The following is a 9,560-nucleotide window of genomic DNA, read 5'->3' on the forward strand; positions in this document are numbered from 1 at the left end:
TTGAACAGTGCTTTGAGTTCCAGCATTCTCTTCTGAAAGGGTATACATGAGTCAGCAAAAGATGTGGCATTGGCAGTGGTGACATCTAAATACAGCTCACGCTTAAGTGAAGGGTTTTCCAGTGGGCCACGTGGAGAGAATGACGTGTTCAAAGACTAAGGTGGCATTTGTTGTAATTCTCATCTTGGAAATAGGAAAGGAAGCTGGGTTATAGAATAAGTGGCTACCTTAATGCTGGAGTCAGGAAAAGGCTGTTGAGTTGAGGGAAGTCCTTCATACCCTTGGTTTGATCATGCAGAGGCAATAGATTGAATGTCTGTGTCCCTGACCCCATAGGTGTTTTTATATACTGAAAAACATAAGTCCAACGTGATGACATTAAGAGGTGGGATATTTGAGAGGTGATTGGGTCACTGAGGGTGGAGCCCTCATGGATAAAATTAGTGTCTTTGTAGCAGAGACTCAAAGAGACCCTACATTTCCTCGCTGTGAAATGCAGGGTGTATGGAAGCCATGAGTGGGTCTCTAGCAAGCAATAAACCTGCTAGCACTTTGATGTAAAGATCCCAGCCTCAGAATTGTGAAAATAGATATAAAATATGTCTTTTTTTAAATATAAGATGCTCAGTACAAGGTATTTTGCTACAGCAGCCCAAATTGACTTGGACAGCAAGAAATGGATATTTTCCATGAACAGACACAGGCACTGCTGAGAAGAAAGTTGAGCTGTAGACTTCAAGTTGTGTCAAATTAAACAAGGTGGCTAAGGGGACTCCACAGTGTGAACTCATGGGAAGCAGTCCCTGGTAAGCCAGGGCCTGTGTAACAGAGACTAGTCAAATCAAAGGGAAATGTGTCCTAACATTGCAAGTGAGAGGTCCAAAGGGAAGTCACCAGAAAATCCCTGAGTTGCACTCTTCTAGAGGGGGGGGGGGGTTAAAAAAGAAAAAGAGGGGCTGGAGCTCAGCCATTAAGAGCTCTGACTGCTCTTCCAGAGGTCCTGAGTTCAATTCCCAGCAACCACATGTGGCTCACAAGCATCTGTGATGGGATCTGATACCCTCCTCTGGTGTGTCTGAAGACAGCTACAGTGTACTCACATACATAAAATAAATAAATCTTTTTTTTTTTTAAAAAGAAAGAAAGAAAAAGAAAAAGACTCAGTTAATTTTCTTGTGCTTCATCTCTCCTCCCCTCCATTGCTCAGACATGGAAAGAGACAGAATCTGGAGAGGAAGCTGAAAAGAATGGAAGATCCAGGAAAAAGATACATGAAATTCTTCACAGTCCCTCTCATTCGCCATAGCATCCACACACTCCAAATTTGCTCCCAACATATAGCTCTTGTGCCTGACATTGCTCTATCCGAAAAATTCTATGTCACCCTAGAGTACCATCAGTGGTTGGGCTATCTCATTTTGTATTTAAAAAGCTTGTTCTGGTTTCCATCATTTATTCTGGTTTATATGTGAAGAAAAGACAGCTGAGAAACCATAGGGAAGACACCAGAGGCTGTGCTTAGTCTCTGGTCTCTAGGAGGTTCAATAATGCATTGGACAAAGGTGACATAAGAGGACATGTTCAGAAGTATTGGAAGTATGAGAATATATCTGAAGCTGGTGTGCATAGGATTTAATGGATGTATCCAAGAAAAGGCAGGGTTTTTTTGACCACAAAATTTGGGATCTGTTCAGTTCTCCCAAGTGAATGAATCCATTATTAAGTAAATGGTTGAATAAATGGGGAGATTGAAAAGCCTTCAAGCACTAAGGTCAGATTTACATTTCATATATATTCTGTGGCAGCACACTAACGTGCAGGTTGGGCATGGGGACAAAAGGCCACCAGACAAGTTAGGAGGCTCCTGCAATAGTCCAGAGGAAAGATGCTAAGCCTCTGAATACTGGTCATAAGATGACCTTTGAATGCAGAGATGTGTTGTGTGGACAGGTGTGCATTGTCCTAATCACACTTCAACGAAAGGCTTTTGCTTTAGTTATCAGGCCTGGTGCTTACAGATATCCTCCAGGATTAGACCTTCTGGATTTGCCTCAGCTGCAAAAAACCCCAGGTCCAAGGTCATATTCTTTCCTTGGACAGCCTATGTGCAGGACATGATGTCATTGATAGTAAGTGGCTTAGACTCACAACCTGTGCCTCAACCAGCCAGGTTCAACCACCCACCCTCTATAAGTCTATTAAAAGAGCCAAAACAGTAATGAAAAGCAGGAAGAAAAGATGGAAAGAAAGACCCAGTGACCACCCCCAGTCCCATCTTTGGGATTCTGACATAAATAGAAGGGCAAAGATGTAAATAACTAAATAGTCCGGTCAAGGTGTGGTCCTACCCACCAATGTCTCAGGTCCAAGAGTCTCTTACAATACGACAAATTGTAAATCTCCAGGAAACAAGGTCCTCGTCTCGAATTCCCCAGGACTGCAATCTATTTTTGTACCAGTGGGAGATTCCTGGGGAAACTCTAATTTGTTGAGTCCATTGTTGCAATCATCTGATAGCCAAAGAGAGGATCACCAGTGTTTCGATTTAGAAAACATCCCATCCTTCCAGGCAGGCAGGCCAGTTATACCCCCAGGTTATAAAGGTTTTCGCCTCACTTTGGAGTAGAGCTGGTATATATGCAGCTTCCATAACTTTGTACAGAGGAGCTGGAGGTTTCTCAAGTTTCCTCCAAACTTTAGAGGACAGTGAATCTCACCTGTTCAGAAAATAATCAGATCATCTGTTTCTTTTATCTTTCACTTACAAAAAAGAAAACAAACAAATAAATAAATGCTATAAAATCAATAGCTTTCTCAAGTAAGAGATGTAACAAATTAGAAAATACAAAGGGAAAATAAAGCCAATCTCAAAATTAGAAATAACTGGACATAAACTTAACAAGAAAAAGATAAGACCTGCAGAGATGACGAAAACTTAAAAATCTAAAAAGTCAAACGTAAGCACTTAAATAATAATATATTAGAAGATTAAAATAAATATAGATTATTTCCCAACTTAATAAAATATTTAATAAGGTTACAGAGAAAAAACTCGCAAACAATTTTAATCTAATATATGTTTAAATATCCAGAAAGATAAGCATTCTCATGTAATTTGATGAGAAAAGAAGCTGATAAAATTATCCTCTGTGGCTAGAGAGATATCCCAGCAGTGAAGAACTTGTTGCTCAATCACAAGGACCCAAGTTTGGATCCCAGAAACATGTTGAGCAGCTCACAAATACCTGTAACTCTAGCTCCAGAAGTTTTCTTCTGGCCTCCACAGGTATCCACATCCATATCCAGATAGACACACACACACACACACACACACACACACACACACACACTAAAATACATCTTAAAAAATTATCCTAGAAAACAATTTAAATATATCAATCTAAAACTAGTGTAAATGCTCATATATCTTGAAGAAGAATTTTACTTTTAAATTTTTATCTGAAGAAATGATCAGTAAGCCAGCAAGAGGAGTTAGCGTTGCCACACAAGCCTGATGACCTGAGTTCAATACCTGGGACCCATGGAGTTTCTTTTTTGTTTTTGTTTTTTATTTTTTGTTTTTTGTTTTCTTTTGTTTTGTTTTGTTTTTTAAAAGTCAGATGTGGTAGCACACACACATCTATAAATACAGCATACCTATGGCAAGATGGGAGTCAGGGACCAGAGGATCATCTGGAAGTTTGAGGGCCGTCCAGTTAGTCTGTATGACCAAAACACAAAATAAAACAAAACAAAACAAAAACAAAAACAAAAACAAAAACTGAGAGGCCCTTCCACAAAAACAAGGTAGAAAAGGAGATCCTAAAAGTTCTCCTGAGACTTTCCCGTGGGCTCCATGGTGTGTGTGTATCCACCCTCACATACTCACGCACACACTAGTAATCACAGTGCCATCAACAACAACAAAGCATATTCATCAAGGAATTCTCAAAGATACGTGGGAAAGTTGTGCTAGATCACTGATAACGCATTTGCCTAGGATGCACTGAGTCCCTGGGTTCAGCTCCCTTCATAACAAGAAAATGTCAAAGATATTGGAACCTTAATCTAAATGTTAAAATGTAACATTTCAGTCCTTTATATAATCAGACACTTGTTTACATACGTATGTAAACATGTATAGAGACAGCTATGTCTACATATTTAAGTTTCTGTATACAGAAAGAGATTGGAAGGTCAATTCATCCTGTGATGAATTCATCAATATTTTTTTAGTTTTCATCTTTATTTTTCTGTATATCTTAATTTTACCATGAAGATGTTAATTAACCATAGAATATGATTTCAAAAAGAGAGGTGCTTGGTTTCTCCTAGTTTTCCTGTAAAGTTTTTCACAGTTGTTATTCAATGAAATGAACCAGGCACTGTCACAGTCTGCCAACTTGATCAGAGTCATAATTTCATTAAGAATCAAAGAATAAAAAAAAAAGAATCAATAGAAAAATTGGCTGGAAAGACAGGTGGACCGAGTAGCATTTAGCCCGGAGCTTAGACTCTTAGCTGTTAAAGCGATTGCCCTGAAGGAAAGCTTAAAATGTAGGAAACGCCTTGAAGGTAGGAGGGGGTAACATTTGCTTCTGTCCTCCTCCCAGTGTTGTCACTGGAGAAGATTCCTAAGTACTGTTCCACAATTCATAACACTGGGCTCCTGTTTCAAAATTATAAAGATTAAGTCAATGGGCATGTGCTCCTTACTGTACAAAGTGGACAGGAGCTATCTGCATCCAAGTCTTGTGAGACAAAAAGACCATGGAGCTTCTGCCAACAAGAAGGTAAATGCAGCTAAAAGTAATTAGACTGCATTTTTAGAATTATATATTTGTGTCTGTGCATACATGCCACACACACACACACAAACACACACACACGAGTGTCTATATGTATGTATATGCAGCATATGCATGCAGAAACCCACAGACATCAAAAGAGGGTTCTAGATTCCCTACAAATGGAGTTGCATGCAGTTGTGGGATGGTGAGAACTGAACCCAGGTTCTCTGTAAGAGCCACAAGCTCTCTTAACCACTGAGCCATCTCTCTAACCCCATAAGTGGATTTTTTTAAAAACTCGGGTGGAGTATAAAATGTCATAGGAAGTCTTTTTGTTCCTATCTGTTCTGTAGACAGAAAAGTCCTTGACATTATCCATGATGAAGCCACCCAGATTCTGGGATGTGTTATATATTTTCGTTGTGGTCTTCTACCACATACTCCCCCAGGTTTATTCTGATGGTGAATCGTGGTACCCCCTATTGAGTTACCAAAGCACGGGAAGTAATAGTTATTCCAAACACCTCTTTCTCACACTAACAGCATCTCATCAGCTGGGAAGTCCTTAAAGAGACATCAAGAGAATCTCCAAAGTCACATTGCTTAAAATACCTGAAAAGATACATTTTTTTTCTTATTTCCCTAATTTGGTGTGATAAATGAGAAGGGACAGAGGTGCAGGGGAGGGCAGGGTACAGGGGAGGGCTGAGAATAGAGTATAGTGACACACATGTATGAAATTATTTCCTATTTCATTGCATACCACTACCTTGTATGCTAAACTTTAAAAAAAAAATAAAAAATAAACAAAAATAAAGTGAGCAATGAAAAGAAAAGCCATCTTGTCTGATCAAGGACCACTGAAGAGAGTGTTGTGTCCCCACAGTGCTGGGGAGAGCAGCCTTGACTACGTGTGCTTGAGCCCTGTGAAGGAGGCCCAAGTGTGGGAACTGAGTTTCCTTTCTGACAACTAAGTCCCCAAGTGTCTACAGACCAAGAATTCAGCCTCACTCATAATGTAGTAGAACTTCAGAGCATTGGTGGGCTAATCTGCTTCATTGGTTTTGAGCAAGTAGAAGTACATTTTGTTTAGTGAGCAAATTTCTTTTGACTTCCACCTTTCTCCATACAAAGTAAATGTCCTACTCAAATTTATTTCTCCATTTTTTGTTTGTTTGTTTGTTTGTTTTGTTTTTCTGGGTAGGGGAGGGGTTGGCAGGTTTTGTGGTTTTATTTAAACACAAACCATGCACTCAAGCCATCTACTCATTTTCTTTGATGTGTAGCCTGGCGTTGGGACTGGTGACTCTGATGGCCAGCTGTACTACTTTTCCTACAATGGCTTCTCGGTTCTTAGAGGACACACTGTGAGCAATCTCAGCAGAGTAGGTTTGTTACATCAGCAGCAAACTCCAGCCCTTTGACATATTGGACCAGAAACTTGTGGAGCAGCCAGGCAGCAAGTGCTTATTTGTTTTTTGGTTGGTTGGTTGGTTGGTTGGTTGGTTGGTTGGTTGGTTGGTTGGCTGGTTGGTTGGTTGGTCTGTCTTTCGGTTTTTTGGGTTTGTTGTTGTTGTTGCTCCCGTAACTGATGTTGGGCATCAGGATCTGGCCTTTGAGTCTTCTCCGTACCCTGTTGTCTCTGGATTTCTGCCAGTTTCACTTAATTTTCACTTATCGATCTGGCTGGTGCCTGATGAACTTTTTGGTCCTCTATTTGACGATCTTGAGCTTCACCAGAGGCTGGAGGGCAGCCGTGATGCCACAAAACAGATGGTGGCCACCTCCTCGCAGGCAGCGCAGAAGAAGGAAGAGGTGGCAGCGCACAAGGTATGATGGGACTTATCTCTCCATTTTCAAAGGAATCTAATCATCTTCCAACACATATGTAAAAATCACAACATCTTACATTCTAAGATCACTTATGGTTCTTCAAGTTAAAAGCAATTCTGCTTGAGAGCTGTCAAAAGGAGTCCAACTGGTTAACAGATCTTTTTGAAGCAGACTGGTGAGACATCTTACCAGGTAGATGCACTTGCTGCCAAGGCTGATAACCTACGTTTCATTCATGGAACCCACGCTGTAGAAAGAGATTTATATAGCCACTATGGAACTAAGCTCAGAGGTGTCTCAAAAAAGCTAAAAATAGAGCTATCATATAAGCCAGTTATGACACTCCTGCACACACCATCAACAGACTATACATCCTACTACAGAGACACTGCTCATCCGTGTTTTGTTGTTGCTCAATTCATAAGAGCTAGGAAATAGAATATGCTCAGACATCCATCAGCTGATTAATGGAAAATGAAAATGTGGTACATATACACAGTGGAATTTTATCCAGCTGTGAAGAAAAATGAAGTTATTAAATGTGCATGAAAATGGAAAATATTACACTGAGTGAAGTAACCTAAGCCTAGAAAGACAAACACTGCATGTTCTCTCTCAGCTGAGGATCCTAGCTTTGAATCCGAAGCCTTTTTGTCTCTTGCTTGGTATGCCTGTAAAGGCCAGGAAGCTGGAAAGAAACTGTTGAGGGAAGGGAAGAGGCCTTAGGGGATGGGGATAGTAGTACCTGGGATATGAAAGTGAAGATCAGAGTATTGGGGGGGGGGGCAAAGGTTTAAGCAGAGATGAGAGTGGCGGGGGGGGGGAGTAAGAGGTGGGGGAGGGTTAACAGAAACTAAGCATGTATGAGAAAACCATACGGAAAGTATAATTAAGGGCTGGTGTGATGGCTCAGCCAATGAGGACACTTGCTACCAAGACTGGAAAATGGAGTTCAATCCTCAGAATCCACATGGTGAAGCAGAAAACTGATGCCTGTGACCTCTGACCTCCACAGAGAGAGAGAGAGAGAGAGAGAGAGAGAGAGAGAGAGAGAGAGAGAACATAAAAACTTTTAATATATTTTGTAAAGATTTTGAATGGCAGCGTCTTGTGTTAGTAAATAACGCTGCTCCCAGAAGCCATAGTTTATTAAACAAATTCCCAGTGCAAGGTATGAGATGTCTTCCTATGAGTTGTTGATCAAGAAAGTTCCAGCCCCCCCCCACCCCCCAAACAACAGACTCTGTTGAATAGAGTATATTACCATCCCTCTTGTTTGCCCAAGAACTAGATGGTAAAATCCTATTGCTGAAGATAGCACACACTTTGGTTGTAGGATATAAAGAAATATAGCTATAACCGAACTGGAAGCTTCCTCCCTGGTGGTGAGTCTTTAGAGTACTACTGGGTATTTTGAAGGCTGCTAAAGGAGAAGTCATCGACGGTGAATCCTGAAAGCTACAATACCAACCTGACAGGCAGAGCTACTCATATTCCATAAAACCAACCTGCCAGGCAAGATGTGCTCTCCATACAATATTGACATGACTGTTAAGTAGGCAATCAACCACTTTCTGATTAATTTTGAGACCCACTCCATGGGAGGAAAACCTTGCTTAGTACTATAAACCCGGTCAAAGGCCCAGAGCTGGAAAGGCCAGACTCCCCAGGGAGGAACCTCCCATTATTGTTTTGCTAAGTGAATGTATTATCAAACAACAGCCTTCTAAATATTTATGTGTATATCTTCGTATCAGCCCAACTCTTGAGTCTGGGTTTGAAAAGTTTCATTTTGCTATGGGTGATGATTAATGCAGGGACTGAAAACTGGTCAAAATGCTTAGAAAAGGGGATTGTTGGATATTCAGCCATAAATGAATATCGACACCACCACCCCTACAAGTCTCAGGAAACATCACATAAAAGAGAACAGAAAGAATGTCAGAGTGGTAAGACACGGGGCAGTGCTGTGAAATGCTGTCCTCTGTACATGACACAGTCGTTGCAGCCATGAGCTCACTGCAGCTATAGTTACCAGTATGTTACTTGTACAAGACATTGTCATGAGTGGACAAAGGGTTCATGAGACCCTACCCTTTCCTGAGGAGCTATTGACAGTTAATAGTTGGGAAGTCATCTTTTGCAATAATGTAGGCATTGCTAAGTTGCTTGTATTCCAACAAATGCCCACACCCATGCTCACAGGTATAATCCTAATTAAACTCAGAAGGTCACAAAAAAAAAAAAAAAACCAACAAACAAACATGAAAATAGATGGGGGCTTGTTACAAAAAGGTATTTTAACAGCCAGGCATGGTGATGTGCACCTTTAATCCCAGCACTCAGAAAGCAGCTATATGAGTATTATAGAGATCCATCTCTATGAGTTTGAGGCCTGCTTGGTCTACAGAGTAAGTTCCAGGACAGTTCAAACAAACAAACAAACAAACAAACAACTAAGATGGGCAACAGAAAGGGTAGAGAGGAGGTAAAAGGATAAAATATATACATGTATGAAATTGTCAAACAATAATACGTATTTTTTTTCTTAATCCTACTTCAATCTTCTTAACTTACCTAGCTGTTTGTTCAAGGTCAACAATAATACTTCTACTGTTTTCTTTTTCTATCATTTGATAATGTCATAACCTAAAACCACAAAATGGTTAGGAGAATCTCAAGCTGTATAGTGGTTTCTGTAGTAAGAATGTCCAAACAGACAAGGCCCTACTGGAGAGAAAAGTCCATCAGAAGAGTGGGCATGGCTCACCTGGAATGACTGCAGTTGTGACAGAGCTCTTGCCTTCACAAGGAAAGGCAGGGACCATGGGGATTTGGAGGAGGGTACAGAGGGCTAAACCTTTGGGAGTACTTGAAAAAGCCTTCTTGTTTCTGCAAAGATGTAGAGGAAGGAAATAGGCAGGTAGATTAAAAATG

General features: G+C 40.6%; 1 pseudogene; it reads right to left on the reverse strand.

Moving 5' to 3' along the window:
- Positions 1 to 6,052: 6,052 nt before the first annotated feature.
- Positions 6,053 to 9,256, reverse strand: Gm12787 (annotated as a pseudogene).
- Positions 9,257 to 9,560: the final 304 nt, after the last annotated feature.

The sequence above is a fragment of the Mus musculus genome, chromosome 4 (assembly GCF_000001635.26).
Source record: "Mus musculus strain C57BL/6J chromosome 4, GRCm38.p6 C57BL/6J".
NCBI lineage: Eukaryota > Metazoa > Chordata > Mammalia > Rodentia > Muridae > Mus > Mus musculus.